Source organism: Ptychodera flava (genome assembly GCF_041260155.1).
Source record: "Ptychodera flava strain L36383 chromosome 3 unlocalized genomic scaffold, AS_Pfla_20210202 Scaffold_25__1_contigs__length_14229661_pilon, whole genome shotgun sequence".
Taxonomy (NCBI): domain Eukaryota; kingdom Metazoa; phylum Hemichordata; class Enteropneusta; family Ptychoderidae; genus Ptychodera; species Ptychodera flava.
The window spans coordinates 8881513-8902028 of record NW_027248279.1 but is presented as its reverse complement, the minus strand read 5'-3'; the positions used below and the strand labels follow the sequence as shown (position 1 = coordinate 8902028).

The window sequence follows — 20516 nt, the reverse complement described above, 5'->3', positions numbered from 1 at the left end:
GGAGTATAGAGATTGTAGCATTGGAAATATAGCAATGACTAAATGAAGTATAGAGACGGTAGCATTGGAAATATAGCAATGACTAAATGGAGTATAGAGACGGTAGCATTGGAAATATAGCAATGACTAAATGAGTATAGAGACGGTAGCATTGGAAATATAGCAATGACTAAATGGAGTATAGAGACAGTAGCATTGGAAATACAGCAATGACTAAATGGAGTATAGAGACGGTAGCATTGGAAATATAGCAATGACTAAATGGAGTATAGAGACGGTAGCATTGGAAATATAGCAATGACTAAATGGGGTATAGAGACGGTAGCATTGGAAATATAGCAATGACTAAATGGAGTATAGAGACTGTAGCATTGGAAATATAGCAATGACTAAATGGAGTATAGAGACGGTAGCATTGGAAATATAGCAATGACTAAATGGAGTATAGAGAGTGTAGCATTGGAAATATAGCAATGACTAAATGGGGTATAGAGACGGTAGCATTGGAAATATAGCAATGACTAAATGGAGTATAGAGACGGTAGCATTGGAAATATAGCAATGACTAAATGGAGTATAGAGACGGTAGCATTGGAAATATAGCAATGACTAAATGGAGTATAGAGAGTGTAGCATTGGAAATATAGCAATGACTAAATGGAGTATAGAGACGGTAGCATTGGAAATATAGCAATGACTAAATGGAGTATAGAGACGGTAGCATTGGAAATATAGCTATGACTAAATGGAATATAGAGACGGTAGCATTGGAAAATAGTACTGACTAAATGGAGTATAGAGACGGTAGCATTGGAAATATAGCAATGACTAAATGAAGTATAGAGACGGTAGCATTGGAAATATAGCAATGACTAAATGGAGTATAGAGACGGTAGCATTGGAAATACAGCAATGACTAAATGGAGTATAGAGACGGTAGCATTGGAAATATAGCAATGACTAAATGGAGTATAGAGACGGTAGCATTGGAAATATAGCAATGACTAAATGGAGTATAGAGACGGTAGCATTGGAAATATAGCAATGACTAAATGGAGTATAGAGACGGTAGCATTTGAAATATAGCAATGACTAAATGGAGTATAGAGACGGTAGCATTGGAAATATAGCAATGACTAAATGGAGTATAGAGACGGTAGCATTGGAAATATAGCAATGACTAAATGGAGTATAGAGACGGTAGCATTGGAAATATAGCAATGACTAAATGGAGTATAGAGACGGTAGCATTGGAAATATAGCAATGACTAAATGGAGTATAGAGACGGTAGCATTGGAAATATAGCTATGACTAATGGAATATAGAGACGGTAGCATTGGAAATATAGTACTGACTAAATGAAGTATAGAGACGGTAGCATTGGAAATATAGCAATGACTAAATGAAGTATAGAGACGGTAGCATTGGAAATATAGCAATGACTAAATGGAGTATAGAGACGGTAGCATTGGAAATATAGCAATGACTAAATGGAGTATAGAGAGTGTAGCATTGGAAATATAGCAATGACTAAATGGAGTATAGAGACGGTAGCATTGGAAATATAGCAATGACTAAATGGAGTATAGAGAGTGTAGCATTGGAAATATAGCAATGACTAAATGGAGTATAGAGACGGTAGCATTGGAAATATAGCAATGACTAAATGGAGTATAGAGACGGTAGCATTGGAAATATAGCAATGACTAAATGGAGTATAGAGACGGTAGCATTGGAAATATAGCTATGACTAAATGGAATATAGAGACGGTAGCATTGGAAATATAGTACTGACTAAATGGAGTATAGAGACGGTAGCATTGGAAATATAGCAATGACTAAATGAAGTATAGAGACGGTAGCATTGGAAATATAGCAATGACTAAATGGAGTATAGAGACGGTAGCATTGGAAATACAGCAATGACTAAATGGAGTATAGAGACGTTAGCATTGGAAATATAGCAATGACTAAATGGAGTATAGAGACGGTAGCATTGGAAATATAGCAATGACTAAATGGAGTATAGAGACGGTAGCATTTGAAATATAGCAATGACTAAATGGAGTATAGAGACGGTAGCATTTGAAATATAGCAATGACTAAATGGAGTATAGAGACGGTAGCATTGGAAATATAGCAATGGACTAAATGGAGTATAGAGACGGTAGCATTGGAAATATAGCAATGACTAAATGGAGTATAGAGACGGTAGCATTGGAAATATAGCAATGGACTAAATGGAGTATAGAGACGGTAGCATTGGAAATATAGCAATGACTAAATGGAGTATAGAGACGGTAGCATTGGAAATATAGCTATGACTAAATGGAATATAGAGACGGTAGCATTGGAATATAGTACTGACTAAATGAAGTATAGAGACGGTAGCATTGGAAATATAGCAATGACTAAATGAAGTATAGAGACGGTAGCATTGGAAATATAGCAATGACTAAATGGAGTATAGAGACGGTAGCATTGGAAATATAGCAATGACTAAATGGAGTATAGAGAGTGTAGCATTGGAAATATAGCAATGACTAAATGGAGTATAGAGACGGTAGCATTGGAAATATAGCAATGACTAAATGGAGTATAGAGAGTGTAGCATTGGAAATATAGCAATGACTAAATGGAGTATAGAGACGGTAGCATTGGAAATATAGCAATGACTAAATGGAGTATAGAGACGGTAGCATTGGAAATATAGCAATGACTAAATGGAGTATAGAGACGGTAGCATTGGAAATATAGCAATGACTAAATGGAGTACAGAGACGGTAGCATTGGAAATATAGCAATGACTAAATGGAGTATAGAGACGGTAGCATTGGAAATATAGCAATGACTAAATGGAGTATAGAGACGGTAGCATTGGAAATATAGCAATGACTAAATGGAGTATAGAGACGGTAGCATTGGAAATATAGCAATGACTAAATGGAGTATAGAGACGGTAGCATTGGAAATATAGCAATGACTAAATGGAGTATAGAGACGGTAGCATTGGAAATATAGCAATGACTAAATGGAGTATAGAGACGGTAGCATTGGAAATATAGCAATGACTAAATGGAGTATAGAGATTGTAGCATTGGAAATATAGCAATGACTAAATGAAGTATAGAGACGGTAGCATTGGAAATATAGCAATGACTAAATGGAGTATAGAGACGGTAGCATTGGAAATATAGCAATGACTAAATGGATATCTCCCAGGATGATAGATGAACAACGTCTGTGGTTGTATCAGCTTGCAAAAAATTAGACACACATGTGGACAACCAGTGTGAGGTTTCTGCTTCTCAAGTCCAGTTGTCTCGTGGCCTTTCATTGGTCGCACAGAGAATCATTTGACAACTCACAGCCAATAGCATCAGCTGTTTTAGGAATATCAGCAGGGACTTTTCAAGTGAAATGGGCAACGTACACATATCTGGCAGAAAGTATGTACAGTGCTGGAGATAAGCTGCAGCAGAGATCTTGATGCCAGTCGGTGCTGATGTCTTGTCTTTTTCACTGATTTTCTGGATATCATATCAAATTCAGTAAGTTTCATTTCTTAGATTTTACCATCAGGTTAGCCATCATATAGCTTTTGGTCTTTCAAGGTTTGTAAAAGTGACTTAAACAGAGCATGGGTGAAGCAGTCAAGATAAAAATTGCTGTGATTTGTTTTCTAATGAAGTGTGTATGTTTATGTATTGTCAAGTGCCGGGCATAGATTCTGCACTCCACACTGGTCCCTGTAGATCAACTTGATATAGTTTTACATTCATTCAAGACCAGGCAGAGTTTGGTTTCTATGTTGTACTCCAGGCTTTTTCGCAAATGGTTTGTTTGTTCTTGTGGTGTTGCGTTGCCTTGATCCCATTCCTGGGATTAACCAGGAATTTAAGGATTTGAAGTCTGGAATGATGGAGCCAGATAGATCAAGCTGGGGACATGTTGTAGCAAGAAAACAAGATGTTGTGTCCTTCAGTGTTTTCAACCAACCAATTTGCTGATTGACCTCTCGGCATTCCGCTCATTAAGAATTTGAAATTCTGTCTTATCATGGAAATTCTACAACAATTTGTCAATTATTGGCAAATTTGAGTATTTTTCTATAAATCTGTCTTCAATAATTTCTGATGGTTGGTAATTCCATAAACTTTGATCTAAGTTCACATTTGAAATGCACTGAAAAACCAGAAAACTTGAACCTAAATTTAGATACCATGATTCTTTTTCACATTACTTCCTAATACACTCCATATCATTTGGTAATTTTAATTCAACAAATGACCAGAGGACTTTCCCATTTGCCCCATTTATACTGCAAATTACTTCATTTAAAGTATTAAATCATTTTAGAAACGAGCAACAATAAAGGGTTACAATACAGCAAAGTTTGTAAAGCTTTAGAAATTACATGCAGACTTCTTAGAGTGAACACCAGTTAATCTGATTTCTATTTATACATGGATACTCATTAAAACCATCTTTGGCTCGGCAGACAAGTCTAATTTAAATTCTATTTTCAGTCATCTCAATTTGGTTCCCAAGCATGTAAGAAAATTTACAATTAACAACACAGCAGTACAGCTGTAAATATAGTAAGTTGTCCTCAGTCAATTTTAGGAAATTTAACTCTGTCAAGTTAATTTTTTGCAGAAATGTCAAAAGCTTATCAAAAGCAAGTTTTGATAATTATTTAGTAACTTCAAAATCTTAAAAAAAGCTTTTTAAATTTGGTATTTAGAAGAGTGTATCATATTAAATTTGTACAGTGAAAAGGAATCATTACCTTTTGTTAGCTTTGTCTTTTGGCAATCATGTACTTCAAATTCCTTGCTCAGTTCTTTGTCTTTGTCTCCATATGTTTCTTCCTATTTATTAGTGCCAATCTGTATTTTACAATGATTGTCACTTTTTACAAGAAACAAGTATGAAATATCTCCATCATAATCACATATAATGTACCTTATTTAGCTTGCTACAGATTGAATACAAATCAAATACAATGTGTCTTATTTAGCTTGCAACATATCTTGTACAAGTCAGATACAATGTATAACTTGCTACATATCTAGTACAAATCAAAAGCAATGTGCTTGACTTAGCGTGCTACAGATCAAGTACAAGTTGTATTCAATGTACCTAACTTAGCTAGCCATAGATCTCTAAACTTGATAAAATAAAATCATTAAAACAAAACCAAACAGTATAAAAGGGAAACAACAGCAATTGAGAAATCATGCTACACTAAGGTACTCTGGAAATAATAATTTATTCATAGTCAACAGATAAATAACATCAGCAGTCAAACTCATACAACCACTGTAATTTTCTAAATTATATTGTTATTTTCATCTGAGGATACGATGTAGAATATTGCTAGAGGCATCGTTTACATTGTATCATTTAGATAGTTTAGTTTTTTTCTGTAATCTGTGACAGCTGACCTGTTGATCAACAATGTCCACAGAATAATATACTATTCTTTGTAGAGTAGATGTGGTTTTGTAGAGATGTGTCCTCTATACCACAGGAATACCACAGTTTGCAAGTCATTAAAATGCATCTATTCCTCCTCTATCAGCATTGTGTGTGCAAATGTACCTGTACAACTATTGTGTGTGCAAATGTACCTGTACAACTATTGTGTGTGCAAATGTACCTGTACATTGTGTGTGCAAATGTACCTGTACAACTATTTGAATTCATGGATTCTGGGGTTTTTGTCTTTGCTGCAGGATAGCTTAGATCAAAACTGAAAAGAACAGATGTCTTAGACTGAAAGATTCTTCACTTTAAGTCTCTCTCTTTAATCCTTATTCTGTTCATGTAAGTTTACGACAAATCTGATCTCTCTCAGACTCAATGTATTGAAGAAAGCTTTAAAGCTTTACTGCTGTATGATATGAGTTTTTTTATTTGTTGAAAAAAGAAATTCAGAAGTCGTTCATTGACATTTTAAAAGCCAGAGATTAGTCGTATGTGCAGTTGATTGCCTTAAAGTCATTTGTTGCACGTATTTCTAACCAAATTGGGCTTAATTCAGTTAAAAGACTTATTCATACTCGAATAAAGCAGTGTAATTGAATTCCATTGGACTGAAAACCATTACTTCTATTGAGATAGGATTACGTTGAAAACAATCATGGTGAAATCCTAGCAATCATTATCTGTTCAATGATTAGTGATAAAGTTTATAAGGCACTGTTGTTTTGTCATGTCTTTTGTTGTGCATATTAATTCATACTGTGATGAAATGCTGTATATACAGTAAGATTGTTATTGAAGAAAGATTAGCCAAGGTTTTTTAATCCCAGCTACCAATTTTTGTAAACCAAGCAGGTTGCCTCATAATGTTGTCAAGTTCATAACAGTCTGAACATAAATCCACCTCTCATTAATACAATTTTTTGTCACATAAAAAGGCTTTATTGAGCAGTTTGATGTTGTTCCCGTTATCATATTGCTTGTAGCAAATTGCAATTGAGTCCACCCAAAACGATGTACATTGCCTGCCACTAGCTCAGCATGTCAACTCTAGTGACAACATTGACCTAATTCAGGACAAACAGTTACAGCAAGAGTGTGATGTGAGATTCTTGTATATGACATTTTTATTTCAATAGAAATAAAGCGTTTCAGTAAGATGATAAAGGAAATATGAAATTCAGAATGGGTCAATGTTATAACAAGTGATCATATCACCAATTACTTTGTGAGTCTGTATTAACATTCTTACTACAAAAATTTCAAGTGTTTGCCGTACCTTTATGTAGTTTGACAACCCACAACTTACTGACGTTAAGTTGCAAATTGATTGAACCCCTTGGCAATATTCAATACACTAACTGCATTTTACATCCAAGTAGCAGAGAGAGATACATGCAAGAAGAGAAAATGTTAAAAAAGTTGAACATCGCAACCCATTCAACTTCAGTTTGTGTTTATTTAACTAACCCCATCAGTAAAACAATTTAGAATAGCCATAAAACAGAAACCCTGAAATGACGTTTCTTGGACTTTATATTTGAAGAGTTTAACACAAAATTACAGCCCTTGGTGGTTAAGTCAATAACTTATCGTTTCATTTGGAAGCAAAAGGAAATGACCTGATTGTACAAATGACATTTAGGAAGCAACGGAATGATCAGATTTAGAATTGTTATCACTTGTTAACATTTGAACTAACCTACTTGTCATAAAGAGAGTATCATTTCTCAGCTAGATGCTAAATATCCTGTGTCTTGGAGTACAGCTACTTCAGTTTGCTTGTTTTAACAACATCACTGGGTTTACATTGGAACTGTCAAACTAACTACCAATGTTTATATGGCTTGCCATGATATACTTTCCTTCTTGTTAAGCTTTTGAGAAAAATTATTTGTGAATTTGATCACTTTATCCGTACATCTAAAGTTTGTTGTTTACAGGAAATGGTCACAGCCAATTTCCAAACCAAGTATCTGTGATATACCACAGTACATTCAGATTTTATGTCATTATATATTTAGCAATGATATGAGAGAGAGAGAGAGAGAGAGAGAGAGAGAGAGAACACACTATGATAGACCAAAAATACCAAGTGTCTTTAATAGAGAGGTGTCCTGATTAGAGAGGTGTCCGTAAGGACAGGTTTCACTGTACATCAAAAATCTCATATTGTGGAATTTGTCAACATGTTGCTCTAGAAATGGCAGTCTAGGTCTTGATGTTCATTTAAATATGATTAAATACGACATTTTGTCAAATATTTCTAGTTCATATTTTTGGTCATTTGCCTATAGATGCAAACAGTGAAGAGTCACAGGTTTTAAATTTGATTTCAGTCATTTGGTATGATTTGATATGGTATGACTTAATTTAGTTTGATTCAGTAAACTGCTGCTTTTAATTTCAGGTACATTGGTATGATAATATGATATTCTCAAAAATATAATACTTATCGAAGGTCAGTTATGCAGTAGTACATTGGGGAAAAAGATAACTGAATTAGAAGCATTTCAACCAAAGGGAAATGACAAGACAGAAATCATAAGAATAATTGTACAAGACAGATACTCCAATCTGCTAACAAACTTGACACCTCTGTATTGAAGAGAGTTCATAAAATAATCATGGAGTGTTGGCATGTCTATGGAAATGCTCTACACTACTTGACACTATAACCCTGTGTTCCAGTGAGATTTGTAAATGCTTTACAAACTGCCTATGGAGAGTTGTACAGTCTTGAAGCAGTGCAGTTGTACTGTCTTGAAGCAGTGCAGTTGTGCAGTCTTGAAGCAGTGCAGTTGTACAGTCTTGAAGCAGTGCAGTTGTACAGTCTTGAAGCAGAGCCTGGTTTTAGCTACATTCAAAGTAAACACTCAAACTTCAACATGTGCTTGTAAGCTTGAGTGGCAGACAATAAGCCGTATGAAACTCAAGTTATGAAAGAAAGCTCATCATGTACAACAACCTTGTTTTTATTTGAAAAAAAAAAACAACAGAAGATGATGTTTGCTATACTAGATGATTTCCATAGCTGTTTTGTACCAAGTGAAATGCATCTCAACATAGTTTACACATTATGAAATGTAACTTCAATCCAAGTTGATGAGCATTTAAATTGATGTAGAGTACAAATGCCCCTGTGCAGGATGTCCATAATGCTTGGTAGATTTAGAAATTCTATCAAGCTACTGAAAATGATAACATGTGGAAAAATACAGCTTCCATAAATATGGACAGGGAATTCAGTTTACTTCCGTCAGTTCTATCAACTCATAAGTTCACAGAGTGATTTATTTTTATCATCATAGTACAAATACTGGTCAAAGCTGAAATTTAAACTTTAACTTTTCAACGTGGGAAAGATTATTTATTTATCTTCCAACATGTAAATAAAAGAATTAAATTTGTAGATGGACATTTCTATGTTTGAAACATTGAGTATAAAGTAGGTACTGATTGGATGGTTAGGCAGGTTATTTATGAAGTTTTGATTGAAAGTTATTTTTATAATTTATGCAAATTTCAATAACACAAGTACTCTGATTGGTTAGTTATGTATCCATTTACATAAAGTGACAACATTTGACCCATTTGCTCAGCAGACGTTTCAGAACTTTGAAAAGTCGTCTTCTCTGTGTATAGTGCTATTTCCACAGTCAGTATTTGAAAATTGCTTTGATACTCTAGTGAAACCTTGACTGATATTGTGAGTAGCAGTTTACAAGAGTTGTGGGCATCTTTGGAGGTAACAGAAACCTTGCAGTTGGGTAAGATACTACTTGTGTATTCTCTAAATTATACACTTTCTATAGGACTTTATTATACACTTTCTATAGACTTTATTATACACTTTCTATAGGACTTTATTATACACTTTCTATAGGACTTTATTATACACTTTCTATAGGACTTTATTATACACTTTCTACAGGACTTTTGTAACTCCTTTTGATGTTATATTTGATGGTCAAATGAATTTGTATTTCATTTCATCTAATGAAGGTCAAAGTGAACTAACTGCAAATTATTCAGAAAACACTGAAGCATAGCCAATTGATCACAAATATGTACAGGATATCAGATTGAAAAGTCATCATATGTAATGTCATTTCTGAAAATACTGGCGCTTGCATGTGATTTGAGCAGTGAGATTGTTGTATGGTTATTTCATGACTTGCATCTATGTCTCAGCAATGTACTGTGTAGTCAGTGCAACAGTTGTTCAGTTGACATCATACTGCAAGGAATTATGGGAAGTGTTGACAATTCATGGCAGACTGTGAATACCATGAAAATGTGTCACAAGTCTGTTTGTAACATTAGAATGTAGTAAATTGATAAAAATTGTTCAGCATTGCTGTTTCAGCGAGAGAGAGATAGCGAGAGAGAGAGAGAGAAGCATTGATAAAATTACATAACTTTATTTATGAACTTCATCTGTTTTTATGGAGTGGTCCTTGAGAATATTCTTTAAGTTCTTGTTGTTTTAACAAAGCACCTGTCATACAGTAGATTCCAAAGCACTTCTCTTCAGACACACATATAAAGCAACTAGCAGACATAAAATAGAGATCTTAGAAGAATTCCCAAGTTGCCAATAATGACTCTGATATCTTAAAATGTCAAGAAACAACACCAAGTTGTTACTTGTTTAATAGCTGCAATTGCTAAAGTAGATTATGTTTGTTAGCGATATCACATATGAAGAAAACTGAAATTTTAAGGTGATTAAGTTCCATACCAACATCAATAGATTTTCACAATGTTCTTTTTCTTCATTTAATGCTAATACAGTGTGTTGCTGTTGGCAGCGTTTTCTGTTAGACACAATGATAGAACTAACTCTGCTGTCATAGACCTTCCGACAGTGTTGGATTGGTTGGTACCCCAAAGGTACACTTTGAAAAACAACCCAACTCAAGAAACCAAATCTCTTTTGTATCCACAGCTTTTATTGGTTCAGATGACAGCTGTGATTCATTGCCAACCAATTGAAATAGCCAACAGATAGAATAAGGCCAATCTCAGAGGAGTGTTTGATCTGTCTGTGCATTTGTAGCAGATTGTAGCCATGAAATGCTAACGTACATTTATGTCCACGATATTGATGCTATGTGAATAGTACTTGTCTGTAATTAATGTCAACAGCTGGTTTTGTCACATTCCTCTATCAACTCCAAAAAGGTATTTTATAGCCAAACATCAAAATTTAACATGATTTACATCTCAGCCAAAAGCCCCTATGAGGACATTGATGTTTGCAAATTGTGCAGCTTTTGTACTTTGCTTTATATCCATATTACACAACACCCAAGACCCTGATGAGCCACTGTAGTACGCTGGCTGTATAACATGCTTGCCATTCCAATAGACATTGCATCTATGAGTTTCCATAGCCTTCACAACTGTATAGTATTCTAGCATTGTCTTTCTCTGATCTGCTTAAAGCTGTTAAATTGAATTCCATGGCTGAGAAAGGATTTGTGACAATGATTGATCACAGGACAGATGTATGCAAGGTAACCTGAGAACTGCACTGGACCCCCTTGATACCCATGATTCTCAGGACAAAAGAAGATTTCTCTGACCCTTCCGTATTGAAAGCATTTGCTCTAATTTCAAAGTTGACCACAGAAGTATGGTTTATTTCAATGGCTTCTGATACTACAATGTTACAACTATGATCATTGAGCATTTGAACAGACATACATCGGTACGAATATGTATATACTTAGATGTTAAAGATGATCATGAATGTCTGAAGTTTTACACTGGTAAGATACAAAACATAGCTGCCAGTTTATTTTCCCCATTGAGTTTCTAAAATCCTTTGGGGGATTGATGCAAGTGAGAAAAGTTTTCAGGATTTCCAAGGAGAAAGTAATTCTGGATATTGTAAGTCCTGATAGTAGTAGTGGTAGTAGCAGTACTAGTAGACGTTGTCATTGTCGTCATCATCATCCAAGAACTTACAAATTTCTGTGTTGATAATCTTATCTCAGAAACATTTTCCATTCACAAACTTGTAAAACAAGTTAATTCATCTTTAATCTCAGTAAGTTTATCATGAAACCTACATAGGCATAACTTTTCAAGTGAAGCATTTTGCTATTTACGGCTTTCTGTATTCAGATTGTCCAGTCTGTGAAATTCAAAACTTAATGTGTCATTTAAATGTGTCTGTGTAATGATAACTTTTGGAATATTTTAAATTAGATGTACAACCCACCTGGATCTTGATCAGCTTATATAAATTACAATATTGCCTGCATCTCTATTGTAATGTCAATAAATGGAACTCATGCTGCATCTCATCTTGAATAGAAGACATAACTTTTGGGGAAAGTTTGCAAGGAAGTTTTTGAATAACATAATTACTAGACAACTTTGTCAGCAAGATTCTGTTTTTACCAATTGACTTCAGCTATTTACAGGGACACTGTTTACTTTCATGCAAATAAATAAAGGTTGGATTAAAATCTGACCACAACAATTGGAAAAAAATGAGAAATGATTTATTGTGTGCTTTTGAACCACTATTAAAGTTTGTGTGTGTGTCATTGTAATTGTTAAGTAACCGGAAAGATGTGTGTAATCTGACACATGGCAGATGGACAGTTTTAGATTTTAAAGTAAACAACATGAGTGTTAAATCAACAGATAGCTTGTATATTTAGGTCTAATGTGAACTTGTGATACAGTGGTGGTATAAGTAGTGAATAAATAAACGCCCAAAGTGTAATTGAATAATACAAGTTTTAGCTCGCCCAGGAAAGCTCGCATAGCTGTTTTCAAAGCTGTGCACATTTGGTTAAAATTACCCTTAAATGTGTGTGTGTTACCCATTGAGTGAATGTGATAGTCTTAGAAGGGCATGAGAGCTGAGTAAAATCAGCATGGCTGCTCTGACTGTGTGCTGGAATGTGATTTTGTTGATCGACTGGGATAGTTATTTGCAAACCGCTTCCTCAGATCATGCCATCTGGGGTCATAGGTCATCGTCATAGTGCAACTAAGGATATCCCTTCTCAAGTTTCTATGTACACAAATGGAAATGTTACAAGCCAACTACTTCAGGGTAAAGCCTACTAGGTTTATATACATGTTTCATACCAGGTCCTTAGTGGCAGTTCCATTCTCACCAGTGACACACAAGGTTTTATGTTTGTTCAGTGCATGACACGTTGCTTCTGAAGTTCATCATGGCCACTATTGTAAGATTTTGTTATACACATGCTATTGCTCAGTAATGTAAAAGAAACTTAAAGGACCAGTAATGCTAACTTTTGATAGGTTTTTCACCATGTTTGTTTTGAATGTCAATCATAATTCCTTGTTCTACTCCCCAAGGCATGTTGATATACACATTGTTCAGCTTGTCAACTCGGCCTGTACATGTGTAAACTGCTTATTGTAGAATTCTGGTCTGAACTAGAGTTAAAATGTAAACAATAACAATGCAGTTTACAAATTTAGAAATAGCGGGTGTTTCACCATTCTTTTATGAGTAGAATAAGAAGTTGCAGTTGACATACAAAATAAAATAATAAAAAAATAATCAAAAGTTAGAATTACTGGCCCTTAAGCAATTGAAAATAATTCGAGTTATCTTGGTGAAACATTCACTCCATCCTGGTTCTTTCTGATGACAAATTTATGTGTATGATTTATTGCCTTCAGAAGCTCAGATCACTCAGTGTCAATTCTGCAATCTTTAAAAAGTGTTATCGTTGTTTTATCGAATCCATGTTAACATTTATTGTTAGGCTGGTTTGGAGGTTTGAGTTTGTGTGGCAAAAGCATTCTGGGTAGAATTGTGAATATATGTAGCAAGATTGTTGATGGGCGACAGTTAAATCCCGGTGATCTATATATCTGACGCATGAAAAAGAAGGCAAAAGAGATTTTAAATGATCAAAATCGTGTCTTCAGTAGATTATATGAGAATCTGCCATTAGGCCGTCGTTTATGGGTTCCAAAGTGTAGAGCTGCGAGAAGCTGAGTTTCATTCCTAATTCGATTTCAATTATAAACAAGTCAAATTAGGGTAATGTCCAGTCTCAGTTCTATACCTTTGTGTGTAAGTGTATTGTGTGTTGTGTATTTTGGTGTTAAGAACCACATGTAAATTTCTCTAGAGGAGATAATAAAGTTTTCTGAATCTGAATCTGAATCTTTAATTGTCTGGTATATTTTATACTGGCTAGTAGAGTGTATTTTCAACAATTTTATCTTGAACACAAGGAATTACTTTCTGAAGGTAAGCTGAAATTTGAAGTAAAATCAAGAAGAGGTGAAATCTCTGTGAATTTATCTAAGATTTCAAATTGTCCTAGCTACACCTATACAGCTTGCCAAGTATGTTTCCAGTTAAACACTCACAATTTGACAACTTATAAAATAAATTAGAGCGTTCTGTTTGGTATCGTTTAGTCCAGTGGGATATTTTCAGAATCTTGGAGAAGATCCTGTCCAGTGTGAGCACCATCTGTTGAGAGTGGATGACTTGAAATCAATGAGAGTTTGATGTTTTTCTCAGCTATGGTTGTGAGAGCTATTCAAGTTTGGCAGCAATTACCATTGAGGGTTTTTCCGATGGGAGTTAAACCATACTCCAAATATTTATGATATTGAAACTTACAGCAAGGATATGCCATCAGTCACGTGTCCCATTGTATTCTAAATGATGGATTGCTTTACAGTCTTGCATTTCTGTTATCAGTCACTTACACACTGATGGAAAATATTTTGTCGATCAAAACGTTTGTTACATATCTTGTTCCCCTGTTTCTACTTCTTTGCTAAGTGATTTGCTGATATTAACAAATATCTGCAGGTCTGAATCAAATCACTTGACTTCAATTTAAGCAGTCTTTCTGCTGTTTGAACTTGTCATTTCAATCCAGCAATGGTGCTCTTCTTCTCTCCGATGTACAGGATATTTGAACCGCCTTTATTTAAAGGGCCACAACTGGTGTTGTGAGGAAGGGAGTTGAAAGGAAAGTAGAAAAGGAAAAACAAGGTTTAGGCATAATGAACTGTTTGCAATGAAAAGAGTTGAAACAGTAACATAAGAACATTGCCAATTTCTTATTTTGATGTATTACTGAATTTTCAATAATTGATGCATTTAGATCCCACACACCAATCCAGACAACACTGCTTTGTTTCAAATTCAACGCTATGTGGTAGATTACCAGAAAGTGAAATACCACTTATATCTACATGTTTCAGTCTTTTTGTCCTTTGATAGAAAGCATCATGTGATAGGTTAATGATGGCCTGCCATTATCCTGTCCAGTAGCCAATCACAGGCTAGCTCTAGATTGTCCAATGTCACTCAATCAGAGTTAAGTGATTGCATTCTTACTTACATAGTTGTAACAACTATGAACACCAACTAATACAAAGATGATGTATATGCTGTGGCTCCTTTATTTCATCGTGAATATATTAATTTCTTAAAATCTCTCAGTTTCCTGATGTTACAGATTCATTTTATCTACATTTTTAGCGTACAAACTTAAAATATGGCCTACACCCATTGACTTTCCTTACATTGGTGTACAACTACATCTGATAGTGTCTTTTCCTTTTACATGTCCCCATCACAGACACTGTATTTATCCAAATAAGCTACAGATTAAAAAGTACTATTCGATGTGCAAAATTGAAAGAAGATAATATGTCAGTTGGTTTTAACAAACTTTAAAATCTTTTCTTCTTTTCCAGAGTTATTTAATGTTTGTGTAAACCGAAGCTGTCTTCAATCATCTTTACAATTTGAATATAAGAAAAGGTATGTTGAACTAACACAGCATATTATTGTTTTGCATCACAGTATGGATGTGATTTATTGTGTGTCAATATTGTTGTTGTTGTTAGAGAGAACACTGTGGTGTTTATTGATTGTTGATTATTCTGTGTATATTTTGATGCCATGCTGTGGGTTTCCCAACCGGTACTCAAGCACAGCTGAAAAGTGTGGCACCCCAATCTTCACTTCTAATTAAGCAATGACTTTGGTCTGTATCAAATATTCTTTTTATAACATTGCAAATATTGCTAACCTTCCTGCAGTCAAGTGATTGACACCTAAAGTTCACCAAGGATGATTTTTAGCTACTATAGACTATAGTCTATAGAAGCTATTGGGATAGGTATCCGTCCGGCGTCAGTCTATATGTATGTATGTATGTATGTCCGTTTGTGAGGCGTCCGTCCACTCAAATATCTTGAGAACCGCAGTACTTACTGATTTGATATTTGTTGTGTAGATGAAAAATGTGATTTTGAGAAACTATTCTTTTTAATTTTTTGATATCGTTGAAAATGGGCAAATTAATGCCAAAAAAGGTGTCTTTGGTAAAAAATCTTCTTCTTCATAACCGCTGATCAGACAGCTTTGTTATTTGGTATACAGGTCCCTAGGGATAACCCAACTTAGATTTGTTCAAATTGTGATGAAATATGCAAATGTGTATTTTTAAGGAATTTTTTTGTCATTTTTGGTCAGAATTTGACATACATTGTATGTAATTCTTGTACTGTATAAACCCTATCAATTCACCCAGAAAAAAATAATGACTATGATTTTAAATAATTGCATTAATTAGGAAATCATCAAAGCCAAAATAATTTTAGTGTGGAATTATCAGAAAGTTCAACTTTTTTTGACAGTTCATAGTGAAATGCTTACCATCTTGGAGGATTAAAACATGTAAAGGCAACTTTCCTGAATCCCGACTTTGATATATTCTGAACCACCATTTATGTTATCTAAAAGAAATTGCTCATAATGGTTTGTCATGATAGGGTGGTCAAATAAATAGAGATAGAGAAAGTTCTATTTCCATTTATGGGACTTGGTAAGGATAGAATAACATGGGGCCCGGGGCACCGACGTCCTTTGTGCCTCCTTACTGTTTATTATTTGCCATAAATGTGAAATCTGGCAAAAAGTCAAATTGTTTGGACATAAATGAAAGTTAATGTGAAAGTGAATCAAGAATAAGAGATGGAACTCAATAGGATCAACAATATCTAAAACAGGAAACGGTGAACTTATATGATACAGAAGGGGAGAAAATTTAGCCACAAACTATTGTAATATAATGGACAATGGCTAATCTAAACCAAATTACTTAAACTGGATTGTTGGCATTGATTACACATGTATTATTGTCCATCAAATAGAAAATAAATTTGGGCCATTGACTAAAAAACATTTGCTTGTTACACTCACCACACTTGTACTTAGTATTTGGAGTGTACACCTATTTACTACAATACAATGATAAAAAGTTTGGACTCTGAAGGTCAACAGTGCATCTTTTATGTATGAGACTAAATAAGCTTACCCCTCAAGTATGTATAGGCCAAAAACAATATTTAATTTTGAATTATGTAGTGCAGGGAAGGACATAGATATGGTGAAAAGCAAACTAAATATAAAAACTGAATATACAATTATAGGAAATGTTGTTTTACAGTCATGAGTATCTAGTGTGTGCCGAGAGACATATTAAAATTGGACAGTATCATCCTGACCAGAGTTTGTCTGAGTGGTTGTTTCCTTCTGATTTTCTGACACGGTGATAGGTACAAAATATTATGTTATTCACCATAGTTAAGCAACATAGCTTGCATTTTGTTCACAGTAGAACTGAGTTTTACATGTAAGATAACTTTCTCATAAACTGTAAATGTGGCTTGTGGCAGCTCAAACGTCGCACTACTACATTTTTTGATATGATATGGAGTGACTTGCACACATATGCAATATGCAGTGACAGTCGATATATTCATAGTAAGAGTCTACTACATTCAAGCATAGTGATGTTGACAACTACATGCAGCCAGTGCACGATTTCAAAGTAGCCAGGAGGAAATTCTAATAGTCTTTTAGTGGAAATAGGCCCTATAGGTATTAAACCACAGTGAAACAAACAACATTAGTTATCGTGACCTTGCTAAAGTGCAATCTCGGATCATGTATGATCTGATGATCATGCCAAATTACCATGTCGGATTATGCCGTGATTCTGAAGTGCGCGTAAATCGGTCAACATAAGCACACATAGACTCTCGCCAGTCGCTTGTACTGCTTGGTCTCGCGTAGCTTTCGGTATTTATACAAGCTCGTGCCTTCGGCACTCGACCTTGCGCCTTCGGCGCTCGATCGCCTACGTTGGATTACTACCGCAAGTGACTCCGGATCCGGTCAAAAGAAGGCACGAGGACTGTCGACAGTCTAAAGCACACACTGTCTTCAACAATGATGCTTCGGCCCTCGATCGCCTACGTTGGATTACTACCGCAAGTGACTCCGGATCCGGTCAAAAGAAGGCACGAGGACTGTCGACAGTCTAAAGCACACACTGTCTTCAACAATGATGTCAAAATCAATGCACAACTGTCGAAATTACCCAAAATAAGCAACAGAAAACTTAAAGTTATCGCTGTGTCGAAAGGACAGTACATCAACATAAAACGACGCTAGTTTGTTATGACATGGAGGTAGAAGGACAGAGCGAATTCTCTCGCTCTCACCCAGCTATTACTAACTTCCCAGGAGCTGGTCCCTGCAAAACAACGCTAACTTGTTATATGCGCATGCGCATATTAAGGAGAGACCCATTTGATTTCGGGGGGGGGTATGCAGGAAGTGGGTATGGGAACTTTTTTGTCAGAGAGACAGCATTTTTTAATTTCAACTGTCACACCTGCATCAATTTTTTTATCAAATGGAGTAGCAGTGCAATTTTTCAAATTTAAGCCAGTGTTTCACATATCACAGGATGGTTTTATATATTCATTTTACATTCCAACGAATGAAAACAAAATGGAAAGTCTAGTATATATACAACTTTAAATTATAGAACACTTTTTTGGCAAATCAACAGTGATCAGTACTATACCTGCTTTTCTTTATAACAGTCAATTCCTTTTAAGTTCTCAGGGGAGATGTTATCTTTTGTGGTCAGAGAAACAAGGCTCACACATTGTATTTCATTATATTTGTTGTTCCTCAATTTTTCTTTGACAACTTGTAATCTTTCTAACATATTTATGTTGAGAGAATAATATATTGGTTTTTACACTAGTTTATTGACTCCTGTCTTGTGTTTTCAATTTTCACAATGTACAGAAGTCAAATAGTCCCATCTAGATATTGCCTGTACCATTGAGATATTGCAACAGAAATCCAGAAATATGATTTCTTGGGTCAGAAAAGGGAAGGAAAACATCGAGTGCACTGAGGTGTGAAGTAGTGAATGCTTATATCATAAGTGCTGGGAAAAAAAAACATATGAGAATTGCTTGTGGTAAAAACATTTGCGCTGCCTATGGCAGCATGCTAGCAAAGAACACATGAGAATGAATTTCCAAATTTTGCTCATTTCAACTGCATTATGACAATTCCTTTTTTATTTATTTCTGTCTGTTATGAGAATTTTTTTTCTCAAGCCATTACAGGCTTATTTTTTCTTTTATTTCACCTGGTGACAATTTTTTTTCTCAAAATCCTCCATACCCCCCCCCCCACAAATCAAGTGGTTCTCCCCTAAGTGAGTCCCTGACCTATGCGGGCCAGTGGATTACTTCCTCAGTAGAACTGATATGCCTGCCAGTACCATCATTCTTCAGTCGATCAAAGGCGCCTTTCGTACCAAAAAATACACGACAGCCGCAAAAGTGCATCACTGTCAACGTCATAACTATGGAATATATTGAAATGCACAGTGAAACGTTCAAAAACGTAAAAAATGTGCCCACACCGAGAAACAAGATGGCGTCCGATTCGATTCTTCAACTCAGATTTTGTCCTAGAGTTGTGCGCATGCGCAGACGGTAGCTTTAACGAAAGCGAGTCAAAATCAAGTAAATATAAAATAAAAATGGATAAAAATATTGTTTAAAAATAATACAAGGCATGTATCACCAAATTTTGAACATTTCTGATGGCATTTCAACTATACGAACACCCATGCCAAATATCACAATAATCAAATCAGTGTTTTGAGGAAAAACTGAAAATAGTGGTTTTCACATAAAAAGCTAAAAAAGTGACTTTAAAATGATTCAATCAAAAAAAGAAAAAGACCGTTTGAGATACATGCCAAAGTGACCACCAGACCAAATTTCAGAAAAAGTTACTGAAGCGTTTCTGAGATACCTGCGTCCACAGCATACGGCCCACTGTATGCAACAACAGAGGCCGCGTCATCACATTAGTACTTTTGCCAAAGGCCCAAAGGACTAAAATTACTTTTTGAGGAAAAAAATAGAGTGGTCAATTAAAAGAATGGTCAAAGTGATAGGGTTTTTATGGTAAAGCTGGGCTGTAAGATTCCTCATGTGCTATTTATAGCAATTATGCAATCTGTGTAACCAGTGCAATGAAAGTGTAACATGATTCCTTATAATGCTTTTGATGTCAGACCTTGAACTTCTTAAGTTTCAAACATTTGTCTCTTCAGTGTGCTTTCTCTGAGTACGTACAGTCTCAACTTATTCAACAGAACTTACTTACAACGTTAATTTGAAAGTTAAAATGTGCTTGATTAATAGGATGAAAATACTGATATTGAAAGATAACCAGCTCAAGATTCTTTATAACGTGACAGATATGCTGTTTTTTTATGACTTAAATCTTGATTTAAGCAAGTCTTGTTTACTTTAATTAGAATGTAATTAACTCTCGTTTATTCGCGATTATAGACTAATATAGTCTGATGAAATATGCAAATCTGTATTTTTACGGAATTTTTCTCCATTTTTGGTCAGGCCATCCTGAAATGATCGAGCTGTCAAAGATATCCACCTGCTTCATCATTACATGTGTCACAAAAGGTTATTCTCTACATAACACAGCAGAGCTCTGTCAACTGTTGAGTCGCTTGTTTTTTCAAAACCGCTGGTCAGACAGCTTTAATATTTGGTTTACATGTCCCTAGGATGACCTTAGTGAGATAATTTCATACAGTCAGGAAATGCTTAATTTTGTATCCATGTCTAT

The 20516-nt window shown here is 35.1% G+C and overlaps 1 protein-coding gene across 15 annotated transcripts in view; it reads left to right on the top strand.

Annotated features, from left to right (window-relative positions):
- LOC139125284 (cell adhesion molecule-related/down-regulated by oncogenes-like) overlaps nt 1-20516 on the top strand; it is a 235847-nt gene that overhangs the window by 158817 nt on the left and 56514 nt on the right. For 13 of the 15 annotated variants that reach the window (XM_070691371.1, XM_070691381.1, XM_070691367.1 and 10 more), the window contains one exon: nt 15227-15293. The gene's annotated coding sequence lies outside the window, so the exon portion shown is untranslated. Of the gene's footprint in view, nt 1-3427; nt 3553-15226; nt 15294-20516 lie in introns of those variants that run through there. The other 2 variants (XM_070691379.1, XM_070691383.1) reach the window with 2 other exon arrangements.